The 19,521-nt window shown below is 40.6% G+C and overlaps 1 long non-coding RNA gene across 1 annotated transcript in view; it reads right to left on the bottom strand.

Annotated features, from left to right (window-relative positions):
* LOC124799251 overlaps window positions 1-19,521 on the bottom strand; it is a 338,637-nt gene that overhangs the window by 202,328 nt on the left and 116,788 nt on the right. The window lies entirely within an intron of this gene.

The raw sequence follows: 19,521 nt of genomic DNA, 5'->3' as shown, positions 1-19,521 counted from the left end.
GAAAGTCTCATATGTTTGTGCCACATCCTCGTACACTTTAAACATATCTTTTGAAATTTGGTGCAAGCCATCATTTAAAGACAGAGGACCATGTTGTCTCATTAACAATAGATGAGAAGCACATCAGGCCATATTTGGACTATAAGGGAGCCACTATTCTTGGGACTGCATTCAATGGTGCCACTACAGCTAGCTGTGTATGTGGTTTTACGATCCTGAGCCTTTTGTCTTCATTTAAAGAAGTAGTGTATATTCTGCCTGTAAGCACTCTTCAGGCACGTGATCTTTTTACATACGGTAAAAATGATATAACAGGCTTGCACAGTATTGGTTTTAAAGCGATTTGTGTCGTGACTGATAACAATTCCATGAACAGAAAATGGCACATTTCTCAACACCACCAAAAAAGTGTGTGGTTCATCCCCATCCTTCAGACCCTCGTTCACCAATATTTTTTTCATTGATAGTGTGTATGTGTTAAAATGCATTCGGAACAATTGAATCAACCAGAAAAATTCCCAACAGGTCCTCACATATCCAAATTTTGAAAACATGGACAAAACTTAGAAGAAACTCCATGCCTTGGAAAGTAAAACAGAGTAGAAAATGAAGCAACTTTTAATCTCAATCATTAAATACACCTATGCTTGTGTATGAAATCTCTCTGTCCATCAAATTTTGAAAGGCAGAATGTGAAATATGCTTAAAACCTACAGGGGCTTCTTACTTTAGGTGAGGAACACAACCTGTATGAATATCAGAGTACTGTAGATTTTATGACTTTAATTGAAAATTGGTGGTCAGTGGTGAATGTACAAACAAAATGCAAAGGTGAACGTTTGAAAAATTTACTTAAGCATCCACCGACTGTGACAGGAAATGAGAATAATTTCTTGTTTCTGAATAAGTTTTTGAACTGGCTAGATGTTTGGGACCAGATAGGGTTAAAGTACAACTGTTTACACGAGACACCCAGTGGGCACTATCAAACACCACTCATGGTCTAACTGAAATGGCCAAGTACTGTGTTAATGAACTTGCCTTCAAGTACTTTTTTCCAGGTAAAATACAGACATTTGCTCTTGAGGCAAGGTTTGGCAATTACAGAACATATGCAGGTTCACAATACTTGGTATCGTTAAGACAAGTCTTTGAAACTGAATGTAAGGTAAGACTTCAACACCCCCTTTCATTGCAATCCAGTTTCTTAGGGAATGTAACTGTTTCTCTTGCAAATACTGATGAAAAGGATCATCTACTGTTAGCGTTACAATTCATATTGAATATTCACCTACAGATGTAAAGGAGGTGGAGAAACCACTTCCTCATCTTACATATTATCTGGTTACTGTACTTGGATTGCTCTAAAGAGACTTAAGTGAGAATTTTGTGCTTCAGTCATGGTTTTGGACAGGGAAGCATTACCTGAAGACAGTGCTTGTAATAATACTTTAATAGCAGCTAAGGACAGGGGAGACCTGCTGTATCCACACTTGGATATGCTGAATGCTATCATGTACAATTACATAGCAGCACAGAAGCTAATTGAAAGTAGCAGGGAGACTTAATTCCTGAGAAACAGCAATCAGAGAGAGCTTGTAATTAATTTGACAACTAACAGGGTAAACACATTAGGTTTCTTCCTACCACACTTCACTTGTAAAAAAGGACATTCTAAAGATAGAGTACTAAGTGAGCTGTTACTTGTTTGTACAAATATTCTCCTCAATGGTTATGTGAAGAAAATCAATGATTGTTGTAATGCTAAAAAGAAGAGGAAAGTACAGACTTTAAGTTAAGAAATATAAGAATGCAACTGTAATTGCGCTATTATTATTAAAACAAAAGTAAATTGCTTTTCATTTTTTATCTAAACTCTAGCCACTTGGGGCACTAAAAATGTCATACATGGATAGAAGATTATGTTAACTATTGGTAAAAGAGTGGTAGGTCAAAAGTTGAAATTTATTTATAGTGCTAGGACAAACAAATTTCTGCTTCCGTTTTAATGATTATGGTCCTCCCAGACAAGAAAATGAAACTGCTGTACTACACCATAAGTGTTCAACACATACTGTTCAAGTGACTGACAAGGTATTTAATGAATTGCATACTGTACTGCTTGTGTAAAAGCATATATTGCCATGCTTAAATTTCATAGTCCAACACCAACAGAGCTGTTGCTGTTTATACACTATTAATACAATTAATAAGGAAGTTAGTGTATACTGTGTCCCCCCAGGAACCATGGACCTTGCCGTTGGTGGGGAGGCTTGCATACCTCAGCGATACAGATGGCCGTACCGTAGGTGCAACCTCAACGGAGGGGTATCTGTCGAGAGGCCAGACAAACGTGTGGTTCCTGAAGAGGGGCAGCAGCCTTTTCAGTAGTTGCAGGGGCAACAGTCTGGATGATTGACTGATCTGGCCTTGCAACATTAACCAAAACGGCCTTGCTGTGCTGGTACTGCGAACGGCTGAAAGCAAGGGGAAACTACAGCCGTAATTTTTCCCGAGGGCATGCAGCTTCACTGTATGGTTAAATGATGATAGCATCCTCTTGGGTAAAATATTCCGGAGGTAAAATAGTCCACCATTCGAATCTCCGGGCGGGCACTACTCAGGAGGACGTCGTTATCAGGAGACAAAACTGGCGTTCTATGGATTGGAGCGTGGAATGTCAGATCCCTTAATCGGGCAGGTAGGTTAGAAAATTTAAAAAGTAAAATGGATAGGTTAAAGTTAGATATAGTGGGAATTAGTGAAGTTCGGTGGCAGGTGGAGCAAGACTTCCGGTCAGGTGAACACGGGGTTATAAATACAATATCAAATTGGGGTAATGCAGGAGTAGGTTTAATAATGAATAAAAAAAAATAGGAGTACGGGTAAGCTATTATAAACAGCATAGTGAATGCATTATTGAGGCCAAGATCGACATGAAGACCATGCCTACTACAGTAGTACAAGTTTATATGCCAACTAGCTCTGCAGATGATGATGAAATTGATGACATGTATGATGAGATAAAAGAAATTATTCAGGTAGTGAAGGGAGACGAAAATTTAATAGTCATGGGTGACTGGAATTCGAGAGTAGGAAAAGGGAGTGAAGGAAACATAGTAGGTGAATATGGATTGGGGCTAAGAAATGAAAGAGGAAGCCGTCTGGTAGAATTTTGCACAGAGCATAACTTAATCATAGCTAACACTTGGTTCAAGACTCATAGAAGAAGGTTGTATACATGGAAGAATCCTGGAGATAGTAGAAAACATCAAATAGATTATATAATGGTAAGACAGATTTAGGAACCATATTTTAAATTGTAAGACATTTCCAGGGGCAGATGTGGACTCTGACCACAATCTATTGGTTATGAACTGTAGATTAAAACTGAAGAAACTGCAAAAAGGTGGAAATTTAAGGAGATGGGACCTGGATAAACTGACTAAACCAGAGGTTGTACAGAGTTTCAGGGAGAGCAAAAGGGAACAATGGACAGGAATGGGGGGGGGGGGGGGGGATACAGTAGAAGAAGAATGGGTAGCTCTGAGGGATGAAGTAGTTAAGGCAGCAGAGAATCAAGTAGGTAAAAAGACGAGGGCTAGTAGAAATCCTTGGGTAACAGAAGAAATATTGAATGTAATTGATGAAAGGAGACAATATAAAAATGCAGGAAATGAAGCACACAAAAAGGAATACAAACGTCTCAAAAATGAGATCGACAGGAAGTGCAAAATGGCTAAGCAGGGATGGCTAGAGGACAAATGTAAGGATGTAGATGAAGGTGAAGTGGGAGATACGATACTGCGTGAAGAGTTTGACAGAGCACTGAAAGACCTAAGTCGAAACAAGGCCCCGGGAGTAGACAACATTCCATTAGAACTACTGACAACCTTGGGAGAGCCAGTCCTGACAAAACTCTACCATCTGGTGAGCAAGATGTATGAGACAGGCGAAATACCCTCAGACTTCAAGAAGAATATAATAATTCCAATCCCAAAGAAACCAGGTGTCGACAGATGTGAAAATTACCGAACAATCAGTTTAATAAGTCACAGCTGCAAAATACTAACGCGTATTCTTTACAGATGAATGGAAAAACTGGTACAAGCCGAGCTCGGGGAAGATCAGTTTGGATTCCGTAGAAATGTTGGAACACGTGAGGCAATACTGACCCTACGACTAATCTTGGAAGTTAGATTAAGGAAAGGCAAACCTACGTTTCTAGCATTTGTAGACTTAGAGAAAGCTTTTGACAATGTTGATTGGAATACTCTCCTTCAAATTCTGAAGGTGGCAGGGATAACATACAGGGAGCGAAAGGCTATTTACAATTTGTACAGAAACCAGATGGCAATTGTAAGAGCCGAGGGGCATGAAAGGGAGTGAGACAGGGTTGTAGCCTGTCCCCGATGTTATCCAATCTGTATATTGAGCAAGCAGTAAAGGAAACAAAAGAAAAATTCGGAGTAGGTATTAAAATCCATGGAGAAGAAATAAAAACTTTGAGGTTCGCCGAGAAAGCAAAGGACTTAGAAGCGCAGTTGAACGGAATGGATAGTGTCTTGAAAAGAGGATATAAGATAAGCAAAACGAGGATAATAGAATGAGTCGAATTAAGTAGGGTGATGCTGAGGGAATTAGATTAGGAAATGAGACAAAGTAGTACAGGAGTTTTGCTATTTGGGGAGCAAATAACTGATTATGATCGAAGTAGAGAGGATATAAAATGTAGACTGGCAATGGCAAAGGAAGCGTTTCTGAAGAAGAGAAATTTGTTAACATCGAGTATAGATTTAAGTGTCAGCAAGTCGTTTCTGTAAGTATTTGTATGGAGTGCAGCTATGTATGGAAGTGAAACATGGACGATAAATAGTTTGGACAAGAAGAGAATAGAAGCTTTCAAAATGCGGTGCTACAGAAGACTGCTGAAGATTAATGGGTAGATCACATAACTAATGAGGTATTGAATAGGATTGGGGAGAAGAGTAGTTTGTGGCACAACTTGACAAGAAGAAGGAACCGGTTGATAGGACATGTTCTGAGGCATCAGGGGATCACAAATTTAGCATTGGAGGGCAGCGTGGAGGGTAAAAATCGTAGAGGGAGACAAAGTGATGAATACAGTAAGCAGGTTCAGAAGGATGTAGGTTGCAGTAGATACTGGGAGATGAAGAAGCTTGCACAGGATAGATTAGCATGGAGAGCTGCATCAAACTAGTCTCAGGACCAAAGACCACAACAACAACAACAACAACAACAACAACAAACAACATGGTATTTGGAGCTTTGGAAGTTAATGAAATGAATTTTCTTGTCTCTGTACACATTGCGGCAGAAGAAAGAAGGAAACATAGATATTTATTTTATTTCTTAAAATTGTGTTGGCTTATAAAGTTTCTCCATTACACTGCAAGATGTGAAATTTAATTTTTATTGCATACATTCTGAAGTGTTATCACATAAGATTGTTGTGTTTCTCCTCTTGACAAGAAAACATGACAATTGAGTTGAGTTGACTTTTAGTTTGTTGCACAGTCAGTGTATATTCTGAGGGATCTGAAAATGTGTCACATGCATAGTGGGTTTCATAGCTACTCTTTCATATTAGTGAAAGAGTTGTATGTCAAAAATTTAAATGTGTATGAACCGTTAGCACCTGGGACTATCTTTATTATACTCATAATGGTGGTGGCTCCCTCTCTGACATAGGAAAATGTGAAACTATTGGCGGTAGTTGACCAACACACATTGTTCTGAGAGATTTCTGCAATCCATTAATTGTGCGACTTATTACACTTCTTAACAAATCGTGTACTCCCGAACTTGAATTCTGTTGGTGCTGGACCATGAAGTTGTTTTTGTATGTCAATCCTTAAAACAGGTAGAAATGTGTGCTTCTTTACCTTATTTGTAAATCTGAGGAAGTTACGTTTGTACTGGGTTGCTTTTACAAGAAACTGAACATATTGGTGCTCTTGTTTAGGTATTTTGGTTGACTGTGGGGTGAGGAGCACTGAATGTTGATGAAATATCTTGCGATGGTACACGTTGGGCGAGGGCGTGGGGGAAAGAAAGAGAGAGATACTTGTTTTACCACATAAAATTTTTTTATCTTATAAACTTTCTTCTTTCAGTTGCAAGAGGGGAATATTTATCTTTTCTAATGTGCATATTTAAAAAAGTTTAAGCTCAGCACTATTTTCGATGTATGAAGCTATTTTGTTTCCTGTTAAGAATTCCTTTCGTTGAAAACGATTGTCATCTAATGACTGGCAACAGTTGGACATTTACACATGTAAATTAGTTCACATTTCCAGTGACGATGTTAAGCGAAAATAAATAAGAATAATAAGAAACAAATTCATGGTAAGGAGGTTGGGTTAAGTTTTGATAACAAAACTTATTAAGTAAATATACACTACTGGCCATTAAAACTGCTACACCATGAAGATGACGTGCTACAGACGCGAAATTTAACCGACAGCAAGAAGATGCAGTGATATGCAAATGATTATCTTTTCAGAGAATTCACACAAGGTTGGCGCCGGTGGCGACACCTAGAACGTGCTGAAATGAGGAAAGTTTCCAACCGTTTTCTCATACACAAACAGCGGCGTTGCCTGGTGAAACGTTGTTGTGATGCCTCGTGTAAGGAGGAGAAATGCGTACCATCACGTTTCCGATTTTGATAAAGGTCGGATTGCAGACTATCGCGATTGCGGTTTATCGTATCGCAACATTGCTGCTCGCGTTGGTCGACATCCAATGACTGTTAGCAGAATATGGAATCGGTTGGTCCAGGAGGGTAATACGGAACGCCGTGCTGGATCCCAACGGCCTCGCATCACTAGCAGTCGAGATGACAGGCATCTTATCCGCATGGCTGTAATGGATAGTGCAGCCACGTCTCGATCCCTGAGTCAACAGATGGGGACGTTAAGGCAACAACCATCTGCACGAACAGTTCGACGACGTTTGCAGCAGCATGCACTATCAGCTCGGAGACCACGGCTGCGGTTACCCCTGACGCTGCATCACAGACAGGAGCGCCTGCGATGGTGTACTCAATGACGAACCTGGGTGCAGGAATGGCAAAACTTCATTTTTTCGGATGAATCCAGGTTCTGTTTACAGCATCATGATCGACGACATCGCGGTGAACGGACATTGGGAGCGTGCATTCGTCATCGCCATACAAGCGTATCACCCGACGTGATGGTATGGTTACACGTCTCAGTCACCTCTTGTTTGCACTGACGGCACTTTGAACAGTGGACGTTACATTTCAGATGTGTTACGACCCTTGGCTCTACCCTTCATTCGATCCCTGCGAAACCCTACAGTTCAGCAGGACAATGCACGGCCGCATGTTGCGGGTCCTGTACGGACCTTTCAGGATACAGAAAATGTTCGACTGCTGCCCTGGCCAGTACATTCTCCAGATCTCTCACCAAATGAAAACGTCTGGTCAATGGTGGCCGAGCAACTGGCTCGTCACAATACGCCAGTCACTACTCTTGATGAACTGTGGTATCGTGCTGAAGCTGCATGGGCAGCTGTACCTGTACACGCCATCCAAGCTCTGTTTGACTCAATGCCCAGGCATATCAAGGCTGTTATTACGGCCAGAGGTGGTTGTTCTGGGTACTGATTTCTCAGGATCTATGCACCCAAAGTGCGTGAAAATGTAATCACATGTCAGTTCTAGTATAATATATTTGTCCAATGAATACCCGTTTATCATCTGCATTTCTTCTTGGTGTAGCATTTTAAATGGCCAGTAGTGTAGTTACTTGAATGTAAAATTTCCGAAGCTTGCAATGGGGCAAGGCATCTTCTCATATTGATCTACGTTTGTTTCGACACGATTCATTAATACAGAATTATGAACTTCATTTGTAGCTTTACGATAGTAAGAAAATCTTTCATCTAAATAAAACTGCAGTATCCAAAACAATACCAAACATTTTGTCCAAAAATAAGAGATTTATAGTGATAAGCACGCCCAGGCGTTTGTGCCTGCAACATACCTGGCGTTCGCCGTGCCTAGCTGACGTGACGTCACGAACAAGCGCCGAGGCCTTCGTTCGAGTCGGTGTTGCCTGCGCCCGCTGCGCCGGGCCCCATGTTGCACGTTGGCGCGACTACCCGGCATTCTCCCGCCACAACAGAATTGCAGACAGGAAATCTACGGGAAAGAAGCGCCGTCGAAGAAGAAGGCGCCGTAAAATGTTAATTCCCAAGACGGCGCAGGAATACGAAGAGCGGACAACAGAAGATGAAGATCGTCAGACGCGAACACCAGTGCGCCGCGCGGGGCCCCTCCTCCACTTAGTGAGAGTGGTGGTGGGGGCAACCCGGCGCCGCGCGCCACAACGCCGATCGTCTAGTAGTCAGTGCGGCAAATCGACGCGCCGGTGGCAGAGGACGCGCCGAAAGCCACACCACCGGTGAAGGTGTAGCAGCTGCCGCGGCGCCAACGCGGGAAGAGGCAGTCTCGCAGACACCGAGGCACCAGTCACTCGAGTCGGCATTTAGCCGCAACGCGGCTCGGGCGCGCTAAGGAGCGCTCCGCACGCAGCGCCGGCTTTAGGGCGGGGCGACTCGGGCTGTCGCCCAGGGCGCCGGGGCCCAAGGGGCGCCACTTACTAAACGCATGTAAAAAAAAATTACAATTTACAATCACCCATTTCGCGAAACTAAAATATTATTCAGTCTCATTCAACATACGTCGCTAATCTCACGAATGCGCGATGAATTCGGGGTAGCAGAAGAGAAATCATGCTGAATGCAATCTTCGTATTGTCTGCAACCATCCATGTTTGACGCGGGCTAGCACGGGCTCTACCAAAGCGCCTCTCTTATTTGTTTCAAGAACTGCAACAAGGAAGAGCCCATGCACTCGCACCATCTCTCGTTTACAACAGAAACTACCGGTCGCTCCAAATAAAAGAAAATACAGACTGTGAAATATACATTACATTATGATTAAATTAATACGAATGTATTTATATCGAATATTTGTGACTTAATTACTCATGTACATTAATTAATAGATCATGCAATGCGTGCACTGCATTCATAGAGAATTCTCCCCTAACTTACTGAAATAATACAGCGCCACACAATGTTTGTTAGACTGCATATGTTGGCAGCGCTATGATTTGCACCCGCATGTCAGTAATTGTCAGTAAGAGTCGGAGGCAGCGGTCATGTTTTCGTGGCTGAATAATTGTGAGTGAAACGAGTGTCGTGACTGTGTCAACATTTTAATTTTCTGGTAGGTGCGAAAAACATTGTTATCTTTCAGTTCAGTTTTTTTCTAGTTACGTCTACTGATAGGTGAATTTCTTAATTTGTTATAGAGCGAATATTGTGGTCGCGAAATAGAGCAGTGTCCAAGCAATAATTTGTCAAATTATTAAATCATGCCAGAAGAGAAGGAAATGATTAAAAAAAAAGCTTTCTGGTTCAGATAATCGGAAAAGAAAAGCTGAAAAAGAAAAAGTTCTTGAAGAAACTAAAAAGCACATGAATATTTATAAGTACCTTAAAGGAAATTCTAAGGCAAATACTTCAGATATTGAATCAAAAGTCCATGTATCAGCAAATATTTCTTCAGACTGTGAACAATTATACACAAAAAATATACAATCACCTATTGAAGGTGATCAAATTGACCAGCGCAGTACATCTTTGCATGAATCCTCTGATATTTCTCAAAGTCAAAATCAACACATGACATCTGTGGTCGATGAAAGTATCAACGTTCTTGCAATAAAAGAATACAATGTTTCTGATGTAGGTACGTGGCCAAAAGTACTTAATGCTAGAGATATAGATCGCATTATAATATGTGGACCCTCACAAGTATGTCTAAATAACTTTCCAAAAGATGAAAATTGGCGTCATTTCTCTTCAACTCATTACACAACAAAACTATCAAACGAAGAAACTATCAGACGACGGTGGCTAGTTTATTCTGTATCAAACGACAGTGTCTTTTGCTTTTGTTGTCGACTGTTTGATTTAAAGTCAACTACTAATTTGACTACCACTGTGGGTTTCAGAAATTGGAAACATTTAAGTGAAGCTCTGAAACTGCATGAAAATAGTCCTAACCACAAAAAAGCATTTACTCAATGGACTGAAGCTGAAATCAGGTTTAAAGCTGGATTAACTATTGACAAGGTAGAACAAAATCTAATTTCTAAAGAAAGTTTACGATGGAGCAATGTGCTTCAAAGATTGATGCACATTATTTTGTATTTGGCTGAAAATAATATGGCATTCAGAGGGTTATCAGATAAATTATTTACCCCAAATAATGGAAAATTCTTAGGTCTTGTACAGTTATTGGCAAAGTTTGATCCAATCATGGAAGAGCACGTCAGACTGGCATTGAATGGTGATTTGGCTGACCATTATTGCGGCAAAAATATACAAAATGAATTAATAGAACTCATGGCATCACACGTTATGTCTACAATCGTATCCCGCATAAAGGGTTCAAAGTATTATGCAATCATAGCTGACTGTACTCCAGATATAAGCCACAAAGAACAACTTTCGATAACTTTAAGATGCGCCGACATAACAGAGGATGGCGTAAGTGTAAAAGAACATTTCATCTGATTTCTGCAAATAGATGATACAACTGGTGAAGGCCTCACAGAAAGCATTTTAAAAACATTGAGTGATCTTGACCTTAACATTAATGACTGCAGAGGACAGGGCTACGATAACGGCGTGAACATGAAGGGGAAAAATAAAGGCGTCCAGAACAGAATTAAGAAGTTAAATCCACTAGCTTTTTTTGTGCCATGTGGATGCCATAGATATAATTTGGTATTGTATGATGCGGCAAAATCATCAGTAAAATCCGTGACACTGTTCGGAATGTTACAAAAAATGTTTAATCTATTTGCTGGATCGGTAAATGGATGGAAAATTTTGACCGACCATTTGAAGATATACACCCAGAAAAATGTGACACACGCTGGGAAGCTCGAATTGATAGCGTCAAAGCGGTTCGTTATCAATTATACGAAATGCATGACGCTTTGGTTTCCTTGGCCGATGCTACTGAACAAAGCGATGCTGCAGTGTCACACGAAGCGACAACACTAGGAGGACAATTAAAAGACTTCAGCTTCATTGTTTCTCTCGTGACATGGTATGATGTTCTGTTTCAAATTAACGTTGTGAGTAAAGCAAGTCAGTCACCCACAATCAACTTTGTCGAGTTTATGGGAATCCTTGACAAATGTTGCTCTTATTTGGAAACATATAGACAAACAGGTTTCGAACAAGCTATTGAAACAGCAACTGAACCGGCTTCGGATCTTGATACGCAGCCATTATTTAAACCACAAATGCGATTAAGACGTATTAAACGCAGGCCGGGTGAAGAGGCTCTTGATGATCAAATAACTGACCCAAAAAAGAAGTTTAAAGTAGAGTTTTTCAATGCACTGTTGGACACCGTGCACATATCCATGAAAGAAAGATTTGAACAGATGCAAGAATTTTCTGCGACGTGGAGTTTCTTGTTTGACGTTAAAAAAAATCAAAATAAAGAAGAACTAATACAATGCTGTTCTAAATCACAAGAAAAGTTAACTGTCAACATGAAGTCAGATATTGATGGAAATTTGCTGTGCGACGAAATTTTAGGCCTGCAACACTATCTCGAAGACAGCCAGGCAACGCCTATTGAAACCTTAAACTTCATAAAAAAGCATAATCTTCAAGAGTTATATCCCAACATCTGGATAACGTTACGTATTTTGCTAACAATACCAGTGACTGTCGCAAGCGGCGAACGCAGTTTTTCCAAACTGAAGTTGATAAAAACGTACTTGCGGTCTACAATGTCTCAAACAAGACTAACCAGTTTGGCCTCACTGTCCATTGAAAATGAAGTTGCAGAAAACCTGGGCTTTGCTAATCTGATCAGAGACTTTGCCGACAGAAAAGCGAGAAAAGTAAAATTTTAGTCGTTTATAATTGTTTTTCATTAGCCGTAATATGTTTTGTGTTCAGATGACTGACAGAAAATATTGGTTTATGGCTTACAGTTATATTAAATTCAATAAAAATATGGTACCCAATTCAAAATTAGTGTTTTTTCGTTATACATATTACCTCCTATATATAAAAATCAATTGTTGTTAGTCTCACCAAAACAAAGAAATGGCTTGACCAATTTGAATAATTTTTGTTTTGTTTTGTTCGCTTTAGTACAGGGGTGCTTCAGAAAAGAAAAGAAATATTTGGGATATACGAGCCTGTTTCAACCACATTTTACGCATCTTTTCTTTGTTTGGAAGTCGCAAAAACAATTTTCTGGAGTTGTTGTAGATGTATAGTGCAGTACTACGCAATATTTTTAGACAATTTCCCAAAACGTGAATGCCCAAACAATATATCACTGCTATACTGACTGTTACGGCAGCGACAGCAGCATGCTGGACTGACGTCACAGGCTATACAAGACTCACATGGAGCGTCTTAGCGGGCTTTCAGATTATTTGGATTTCATTTCCATTTAAAAAAATAAAATACTCAAATTTACGATGGAAAAAACCATGTTATGATCATAAGATGACGCCATTAACCACTTAAGACGATTTCTAGAAAACAGTCAAATACCGTGTTGCAAAGCACTGCCAGGTTCGCTATTTATACAATAAAGGGCGCCAACTGGACGACTCGCCCGGGGCACCTGGATGGCTAAGGCCGGCCCTGTCCGCACGTGCATGTTTACTCGCCGCGCGAGGTAATGCGTTCGCTGTTGTGATTTAGAGCTCTCACAAGATATGGCGTTCTCTTACCGCCAGACGACGGTGAAACGTTCGACGATTCCTACGCGCGTCCAAAGGCTTATAAAATTGAACGGTTTGTGAGAGACGACATGCATGTCGAACCCCACGAGCTGATAGGCCTACACCTGTCTATCACTGTCAGTATTGTCTATCTCAAGATGAAAAACGAAGAAGCGTGTGACAAACTAGTCACGTTCCACCAACGGCTACCGCTTTCGCCACTCTGACGGTAACGTAAGCACGGTGCGCATATTCGAGCTGCCGTTCGAGGTCCCGGCAGCGCTCGTTACTGACGCGTTGGGGCCATATGGAACGGTCCTAAGCTACACGGGAGAGAAGTGGAACACCTCTGAAACCTATCGCGTGCTCAATGGCGTCCGACAGTTACGCATCGAACTCCGCAAACACATGCCGTCGTACGTGTTCATCGGAGGTTGCCGAGCCATTATTATTTACGACGGACAACCGCGGACGTGTGCCGTCTGTGGATGGGAAGGCCACGTGCGATCCAACTGCCCCCATCGCCGCTGTCGAGGTGCCACGTGCGGAACCAGTACAGACAGCTGTGTCAACAGCGTTACCGCTAACGTACGTGGAAGCGGTGCGGCCGGTGTGCACAGATGCCCCGCCCTTGCTGCAGTCAGGCTACAGGGACAATACGGTCTTGTAAAGTTCAAGCGCTAGCGATCTTCAGTCGGATGCAGAAATGAAAAAGGCAGGTCGGAGTGCAGTTGATCAGTCTGTTCGTGGCGATGGACAAATTGCCATTATTAAATGGTATGACAACAAATCTGTAATTGTTGCCTCATCTGCAGAAGGAAAATTGCCTCTAGGACGGTGTAGGCGTTGATCAAAGCAACACAAACAATATGAAAATATCAGAAGGCCTCTTGCTATCGAAAAATATAATGAATACATGGGTGGGATAATGAATACATGGGTGGAGTCGACATCCTGGATCGTATCATGGCTGTTTACAGACAAAGTGCAAGAACAAGAAAGTGGACAGTGCGAATGATCCTGCATCTCTTTGATTTTGCTTGTGCTGCGGCATGGATAGAGTACAGGAGAGACTGTAATGCACTGAAGGAAAGAAGGAAAAACACGATGGACTATCTACAATTTAAAATTGAGGTGTCAGAGTGGCTTATCCATTCAGGAAATTATACATCTGATATTAATGACGAATCTAAAGGTGAAGATAAATAAGTTTTTACTGCTTCCAGCTCCTCGAAAAGACAAAGTCTTCCAGCACCTATTCCGAGTGATGCTAAACGAAAGAGCAGTGCTGTTCACATGCCAGAGGTCACGAACGATGAAAAGACTCATCGTTGTAGACGACTAGGATGTAAAAGTGTAAGAGCACGAGTTTTCTGCACAGAATGCAAGATTCATTTGTGCCTTGTGAAGAGTAGAAATTGTTTTCGAGATTTTCACACGAACTGAACTCACCGAGAAAAATCAGTGTATGTTAAAATAATATAATTTAAAAATATTAACACTTTAATACAGGAGCAAATTTCATTGTACAATATCAAACTTGCCACAAAAATCGATATTATAACTTACGGAGTCAGTTTGAGAGCAGTGCTTACTGAACCTGGTTTGTTTAATGCTCTATTTTTTAGTGATTTATCACTCTATCCAAGATTGTAATTGTCCAAGGCGATCATGTGGCTTAATTCATGCGATGCAAAAGAATCGATACCATTATTGCCAATTCTTACATATTATTGTCCAAATATGCTGTTCTTTTCTATTGTTATATTTGTGCATTGTTGTTACATGATCAATGTGTAACATGTCAACAATAACAGAAATGCAGGACTTTCTCAACACTTATCATTGTTCAGCAATCTCTAAACAAAAATACTTAACGAGTTCCAGAAAACTAATTCGTTAACTATGTTGCAATTCAGAGTGATCTTTTAACCAATTGTATTATTCTAATAGTGGACGAAAAAACTTACCAACGGATTTTTTCTCTGTGCTTGAATGACCTTCGAAATCATCGAATAATGCACAGCAGTTTTCATGCCATGCTGCATCCTTCTTATTTATGTCCTTGTATTCCTCGGTCCTTACATCCCAAGTACAAGGCCTTTTTTCCACTTCCATTATCAGAATCTCCATATCTATTTTCTGTCTAGTGGGCACCTCGTGGAAGTCACTTTGTAGTCACACGGAACGGAGCACGCTACTGCCTGCTGCAAATGGCCACTCTACTCCGCTCCCAGCACTGACTGATGTCAGCTGGCCCTTCTCCGCACACCTGTCGCACCACCCGTGTGAAATGCCCAATTGATTCTCATGACCCATAGCGCTGCGTGTGCCGTAGCAGGTTCTTCCGCCTCGCTATGGGCGATGCGGCTGGCAAGCGGCAAAATTCCGCAGCCGCAGACGTTCCGCCTGCAGCCATAGCGGTGCGGTCATTTACTGCGCTTCTGACGTTCCGCAGCTATTCCGCTCGTGTGGCCCCGGCCTAAGTGTGCAACGGGCCTAACACATCGTTCTGTTTGATCGGATGTATAGAGATGAACTCGCTCCAAGTAAAAGTCATTTCAGCCTATATGATATACAAAAAGAGAAATTCCACGCTACAGAGACGGTTTTGGGTGCATCCTATGGTGGAAAAAGATGTACGAATCACAATGTATTCCGAAAAGACGAAGACAAATTTAATACATATTTTCGTATGTCTATCCATTGCTTTGACGAGCTTGTCGGTAAAACACAAGACAACCTGACATTTGAAAATCTCAAAAGGATACCTACTACTCCGACAGAACGAGTAGCATAAAATTACCAATTAAGCAGCAACCAGTCGCAAAATCATGTTCTCTTTATTTACTTTTGCAAATAGATTTCAAGTGATTAACAGCCATCATCGGTGCTTTCAATAGACAATTGTGGAATGAGTTTCTGGATAGTGTAGGAAAGAGACAACAATAGCTGATTAGTTAGTTTTATTAAGTCTCAGGTGAATTTACAGGTGTAATTACCGATAATAACAAGCTATAGAACAATACAATTAATAAAACTGTAAATATTAAGGAAAATGCATAAAAAAGTTCATTTTCTGCTCTATGTAACACCTCAGATTTTGCTGTTCTGCCAAGGCACTTCACCAGCCTCACTTACAAAATAATTTGCCATCACACTCTGTTTCTTATTGCTGACACACTTCTTCTTTCATCCAAGTTTGTTACAGTCTCAAATCCATTCACAATAAATGTGTCTTCAATTTGGTGCCCATCTCTCTCGCGCACATAATTATGCAGAACACAACATGCTTTTGTTATGTCAACAGCAAAATCCAATTTCACATTCATGGCTCGCTGGAACACGCGCCATTTGTTCGACAATAGGCCGAAGGAACATTCAACGTACCTACGAGCCCGTGACAAACGGTAGTTGAAAATTCTCTTCTCGCGTGTCAACATTTTACGACGATATGGTCGTAGTACGTGTTCTGAGAGTCTAAATGCTTCGTCACCAACGAACACATACGGTGTAACTATCCCAGTGGCATTTGGTTAGCCAGAGGGCTCTGGTATACACAATGTATTTCCGGTCAGACGTTTCCACAGGGTAGATTTTTTAAAAATTGTGCTGTCTGAATCTTTTCCAAACGAGCCAATGCCAACAAAAACGAATCTATAATCTGAGTCTGCCACTGCTAAAAGAACAATGGAAAAGAAGTCCTTATAATTATAAAACAGTGAACCACTCGTCTTAGGTTTGACCAACCGAATGTGTTTACCATCGATTGCCCCTATGCAATTTGGGAAATTTGCACGGATTTGGAATCCATTAGCAATATTCTTCCACTCCTCCTCTGTCGGCTGAAGCAGACACTTGTCACGCAGGCAGCCCCAAATCGCACAGCACACTTTCCTCACTATGTCACTGGCTGTTGACTTGCCTGTTCTGTATGTATAGTGCCGATCAACTAAGTGACAACCAGTAGCCAAATACCTAAAACCAAAGATATAAATGTATACAAAGATATAAATGTATAAAAATTACGTTCAATATTTAGTCATTATTTAATGATGCCAAAGATTTTAAAGTTACGTTAAATTTCCGTTTCTTTTTTTCTCCTTTGTAGGCCAGAAGGCACAACAAAAGTGGCGTAACATTAGGGACTATTATCGGAAATATGTAAGGAAAGTGAAAAATCTGGTTCAGAAGCAGTAAGAATATTAAAATACGTGTACACTGACCAGCTGGGGTTCTTGGCACCTGTTTTAGAAAGAAGAGATTCAGTTTCAAGTCTACGGGAAGACAAAATTCAGCACTTGGAACATCCTTTGGAAATTTCCCTCGCAGAAGACGACACCGGCAATCCAGTAACATCAGTTGACGCCTCAACACCTGAGCAGATTTCAGTAGGCTCATCAGTTCCACAAAAGAAAACGAAAGTGAGAAGCGTGAAAACAGATCTTGAAGCTAATTATGCAAATTTCTGGATAGTCCTCCAATTCATTCTCCGTCCGCTGAGGACGGAGACAAATCGTTTTAGATTCCTTGTTGCCCACGCTGCGTAAGTTTGATTTAGATCAAAAACTAGAATTCCATATGGACGTTTTACGCCTACTTCAGCGCATCCGAAACGCAAAATCGCAACCATTTCATGGCTATTATGCAGCGTTTCAGCAACCTATGCAACATGCACCAACGCATGCAGTAAGCCCAGGACATTTCCAAACATTACATACACAAGGAAATATGTACAACCAGCGTGCAGCTCCTCAATTAGTGCAGATGCAGTCTCAACAGTATCGAGCTGAAAGAATTCTGACGTCTAGAGAACAATCGCCTTCTATTTCACCAGAGTTTATTGATTCCGACTCTTGAGTAGAGGGTTTTTGCAGAAAAGTGAATTAAAAGGAGTTACTTTCCCTTTTTGTATGTCCATTCTGTTAATTTCATTTACAGTTAATTGATGTTTCTTATCCTCAAGAGACAGATTTACATGTAACATTTCATTCAGTATCAATAAAGAAAAGAGAATTAAACTTGTTCGTTTATTGACCTAATCATTATCTATTTTTTTAAAAAAAATTGCAATGAAAGTGTTGCTAAAACTAGTGATAGACATTACTGGGTTCTTTAATTTTAGCGGAGATAATTTTTGGCTGAGACAGGATACTTACACATTAGAATTAACTTACCTTAAAGTTATAGCCAGCATTTTCATTGAAGGTATGGCGAGTCTCATGTTCGTGTCTTGCTTCTGTAAAGCGTTTCTAAGCGTGTGATGTAATTCATCGAAGCTTGAGAACGACATTCGGAAATAGTTGAAAAATTTCATTTCATCCTCTCGTAGCTCGTTAAATATAACGTAAAACGCCCCTTGCAACAACCGACTACTCACTACTGGATGCACCCAGTACTTTCGGTGTATTTTTCTCTTTTTCAGTATTTCTAACCCTACGTATGCCACTACTGCACGGTGTCGAGTATCCATCGCGACTACCAGCTTAAAAAAAAAGAGAGAGAACAATTCAGTCTATTTGCTTGGCCGCCTCGTGGCTACGAAGCGAACTATCTTCATTCTAAGAACATTTCGCGCTGTACTAGAATGAAAAGTGTATTCTTTTTCTCGTCTCTATTGTCATTTAACAGCAAGGTAAACAGTTACCAGGTCGACTTTACTTACTTTCTTAAAAATTGTGTTGATAATAGTTATTTAATGTTTTGTGAACGAAACAGTGTAGACAAGAAAAAATGACACATACAACAAATAGCTAGCTCTATACCTGAATCTGCAAATGTATTTTTCTACTTTTAAAATGATGAACCTTTTAAAGATGCAACGTTAACATAAATTGTGACTGTAAATGCCTTCATAGACGGCATGCGGAAAATAAACACGTCACAACACTGCATTGTGAGCGAGAATAGCCTCGAGCGTGGCGCGCCGTAGGCAGCTGCGGCCAATTGCCAATATACGAGGGTTGTTTTTTAACCCTTTCAGACTCCTTGTCCATTACAATGGACACTGCTTTTCGAGAGTAATATATCTGAGAGCACAGATGCTTTTAGGATTGCTTGTACGTCGCAACTGAAGTCTTGTGGTTCAATCTGATGGGCGATCCTGCCATCTAGTGGTGAAGTCACGAAGTATTTGGACGTTGTTTGAGACAAGATGACCGCACAGAGGAAGCATGTAAAAGGTGGGTACATATTTCGACCAATTCTACATGTTTAAAGGTTAGAGTTCCCGTTGTTTTTAAGTTTTATTTGTTTTACTAAGGTTTTGGATACTTTCTATAGCAAAATTAGATACATGCTTCGGAAAATCACTGTATTATCGACGTTACAAAACTTATGTCCATTGAAATGGACATTTAGTCCCAATGGTTGTTTTTACTTGTGTGCTTGTAATGTATCTCTGCTATATGAAAATAACTTCTGTGATGCAACTGCGCCTTTTTTTGTAACATAGGAGACGAAACTAATTTATTTTATGTCACCAAAGGTTCAGCAGATAAAATTCCAAGCATTTATGTACAATATTGCAGTAGATGTACTTGATGTTATTGCTTCAGACTTGGTATTTGCGTCTTGTTTCAACACTGTTCATGAAATTGCTTACATCTGACGTATTGATTTTCATAATTTTCTCATATTGAGAGGGATGCTTCCCAAATACTGGATTTGCTGATGTCAGGTGAGGTTTCTG

This window comes from Schistocerca piceifrons, chromosome 5 (genome assembly GCF_021461385.2).
Source record: "Schistocerca piceifrons isolate TAMUIC-IGC-003096 chromosome 5, iqSchPice1.1, whole genome shotgun sequence".
Classification (NCBI taxonomy): domain Eukaryota; kingdom Metazoa; phylum Arthropoda; class Insecta; order Orthoptera; family Acrididae; genus Schistocerca; species Schistocerca piceifrons.
This window is presented reverse-complemented; position numbering and strand designations above follow the sequence as displayed.